Source organism: Schistocerca gregaria, chromosome 9, assembly GCF_023897955.1.
Source record: "Schistocerca gregaria isolate iqSchGreg1 chromosome 9, iqSchGreg1.2, whole genome shotgun sequence".
Classification (NCBI taxonomy): domain Eukaryota; kingdom Metazoa; phylum Arthropoda; class Insecta; order Orthoptera; family Acrididae; genus Schistocerca; species Schistocerca gregaria.
The window spans coordinates 104,946,216-104,949,994 of record NC_064928.1 but is presented as its reverse complement, the minus strand read 5'-3'; the positions used below and the strand labels follow the sequence as shown (position 1 = coordinate 104,949,994).

The following is a 3,779-nucleotide window of genomic DNA, read 5'->3' as shown; positions in this document are numbered from 1 at the left end:
ATGAAGATACATCGTCTACTTTTTGAATTATTAAGGAAAACTCGTTAGATGAACTAATTTTTGTTAGTAAGTTACAAAGGGAAAATGACAGAACATTATTGACTATATGTAGTCATATAGCTACACCAAGATTATAGATAATATTGTTAATCTTAAATGTACAAAGTTAAAGAAAAGAACAGTTCAGAGGGCTTTATCAACCAGTGGGTCTGTTTGGAAAATTGTGGAGCTCAAAATCCAACACGTACTGGGCTATAAAGGGGAACTCCCCATCAGATTTAATGGTAAGTTGGCTCATTGGATAGCCCATTAAAAGTGAAAACAGGTCAAGCATGAAAGCACGAAGAAGGTGTACTGAACTGTGAAAGCCCGCCAGTGTGGCCGTACGGTTCTAGGCGCTTCAGTCTGGAACCGCGTGACCACTACGGTCGCAGGTTCGAATCCTGCCTCGGGCATGGATGTGTGTGATGTCCTTAGGTTAGTTAGGTTTATGTAGTTCTAAGTTCTAGCGGACTGATGACACAGATGTTCCATAGCGCTCAGAGCCATTTTTGAACTGTGAAAAACTAGCAAAATATGAACAGTGAACGGTTCAAGCTTAATATCGAGCGATATTAATGCCCATGGCATTGTGGTTCTGTAGTCACGGCGTTGGAATTAGACGGGGCAGACCTTCGCTCCCCCCTTTTTTTGTTATTTTTTTTCTTCTTCACAAAATTACGAACTTCAATCCGGTCATTGACGTGTCTGTTCACTGTACTGAAATCTGTGCATGTGTTGTGGCGTAATGTCTGTCTTGCACAGCGACGAGTAACGAAGGGACCTACAGAAGTACGTACCTCTTATTTGTTCTACACGGATACCATATGTTATGCCTCTTGCGTTCCGCTTAGGAAGTTTCACCTGCTGAATTCCTTCGTTCGTTTATTTGTTGTTTTCATTTCTGTATGAGGTCTGTGCGGCATCTCATGTCATCTCACTATTCATCACATTTTCTTTCGACGGTAAAATACTCTTACCGCGTGACTAACAATCTGTGATGAATATTGCCAGCAGGCCAGATGCCGCATAGACCTCTCACAGAAATGAAAACAACAAATAAATGTGTGTGAACTATGTTACGACAAGGAAAGTCAAGAGGCAAAGCTGCCAAAAGGGAACGCTAGAGGCATAACATGTGGTATCTGTGTAGAACAAATAGGAGGTCCCCTCGCTACACGCCGCTGTGGCAGACTGACATCAGTCCACGACACATAAATTTGAATAACGTCAATGACCGGACAAAATGTTCGTAATTTTGTTGAAAAAAAGAACAAAAAAAAGGGAGTGGGTGAGATTTTAAACCTGATTTCCTGCGTCACATTCTAACGCCTTGTCCACGCAACCACGACACAACGGTCGTTAACGTTACTCGATATGTTGTTGTTGTTGTGGTCTTCAGTCTTGAGACTGGTTTGATGCAGCTCTCCATGCTACTCTATCATCTCCTAGTACCTACTGCAGCCTACATCCTTCTGAATCTGCTTAGTGTATTCATCTCTTGGTCCCCCTCTACGATTTTTACCCTCCACGCTGCCCTCCAATGCTAAATTGATGAGCCCTTGACGCCTCAGAACATGTCCTACCAACCGATCCCTACTTCTAGTCAACTGTGCCACAAACTCCTCTTCTCCCCAAACTATTCAATGCCTCCTCATTAGTTATGTGATCCACCCACCTAATCTTCAGCATTCATCTGTATCGCCACATTTCGAAAGCTTCTATTCTCTCCTTGTCTAAAGTATTTATCGTCCATGTTTCACTTCCATACATGGCTACACTCCACACAAATACTTTCAGAAACAACTTCCTTGCCATTGCCGGTCTACATTTTATATCCTCTCTATTTCGACCATCATCAGTTATTTTGCTCCCCAAATAGCAAAACTCCTTTACTGCTTTAAGTGTCTCATTTCCTAATCTAATTCCCTCAGCATCAGCCGATTTAATTAGACTACATTCCATTATCCTCGTTTTGCTTTTGTTGATGTTCATCTTATACCCTCCTTTTAAGATACTGTCCATTCCGTTCAACTGCTCTTCCAAGTCCTTTGCTGTCTCTGACAGAATTACAATATCAGTTACTCGATATAGCAGACATCAAATTTGAGCCACTCACTGTTTCTATTTTTCTTCTTTTTACCACAGTCAGTATAGCTTCCTCCTGTTTTCATGCTTGACCTGTGCTCAGTTATTGACGGACTACAATGAAATACAGTGGTTAACTCCATTTCCTTGTCTGACTACTGTTTTTATGTTGAAAATCTTGGAATAGTCTCCATTGATTTTCATTATTCCTTTAGAGACTTCCAGTGTAACTTTTACGAGTCTTGTAATCTTCTTTAGCATCGCGAACTTCTGCATAATTTCCACAACGTTTCTCTGTTTATGTCATTGTAGGCTGTCTTAAAACCTTTCCCGCAGAACCTTGGAGAAAACTTCGTATGTTGTGCTAAGGAAGGAGATATCCCTATAATTTCTGCAGTCTTATTTATCAGACTGTTTATGAATTGGTACTGTGATCGCTTATTTCCACTCAGATAGCATTGTTTCTCCATTCCAAATGTTCGTTACAACTGTACTTCCTCCTTTCTGAAGTAGTTGAGTTGTTATTCCATCTCTCCCTGGAGTTTTGTAGTTTTATAGTATATGCGCGTGGAAGGCGATCCAAGAAAAAAAATTCGAGTTCTTTTTAACCTCGGTACACTTATTTAAGAGGAGCCTGGAGTAGCAGTGCAGACGGGAAAGGCGGCGGAACTTTTATGTGAAATGTCAAAGTCGAGGGAGTCGATGAGGCGAAAATTACGGCATGGGAGAAAGGGGAGTGCGAAGTGCACACAATTAGTATCCTATTCACGATCTGGGTAAATAAGTTATGAGGCACAACTTGGTGTGACGTTATGAATAATAGGAGAAGCCACCACTCAGTGAAAACTTCACTGCTTTTGTTCCACCTGACAGGTGGTCAAAGCTAGCATAACAATTCGGAAATAACTGGTTCTGGCTGGGATTTTGATTTCAGAGATGACGGGAAAAAATGAAATTTCAGAAATAACACGGTCAGTGTGAGCAAATGACACAGTGACATTGAGCGTGGAGTATTGTTAAACGTAGCTCCCGGTGGATGATTTACTGCTGCGCTGTGTCGCTCAGGTCGTTGACTTACAGAACTGCAGCCTGTGACGCTGCTTCGCTTGAAACACAGTTGGGAGCGTATATGCCCGTGCTATGACCCTGGGCAGGTTTTCTTTTCGCTTTCATGTTTACTAGCTAATAGTTATGATTGCCAATGATAGCGCACCCGCAAACCGGTACCAACCAGATCGTGTCTGACTCATACTGAAGTATACAGACTGCACCACGTAGCCTCTTTAGCTCAGTGGCAGAGCACTGGTCTCGTAAACCAGGGGTCGTGAGTTCAAACCTCACAGGAGGCACTAAATTTTAACCATGACGAATAGTTTGGAACTGGCTTTGCTGTACCCCGGATGAAGCCGGTGTCAGCGATTTCAGTCCGTATACGCGACAAATGACACTCGTGAGTGCGTCACATGCCCACGTGTTACTTGTGTCGTGTCTTCGGAGGGAGTGCTAAGCGGATAAATAATCTATTTTTTATTGTAAAAGCGTCTTGTTTGTTTTATTCGGAATGTGCGGTGGATCTCGGGTTTAACACTAGAAGTATCGGGGATTTGGATCTACCTAGAACGACCAACTCGTCATTTTGACAGGTGCAGCTT

At 42.4% G+C, this 3,779-nt stretch overlaps 1 non-coding gene across 1 annotated transcript; it reads left to right on the top strand.

Moving 5' to 3' along the window:
• The first annotated feature begins 3,404 nt into the window (after positions 1-3,404).
• Positions 3,405-3,476, top strand: Trnat-cgu (transfer RNA threonine (anticodon CGU)). The gene has a single exon. It is a non-coding gene; the product is annotated as a tRNA-Thr (tRNA).
• The last annotated feature ends 303 nt before the right edge of the window (positions 3,477-3,779 follow it).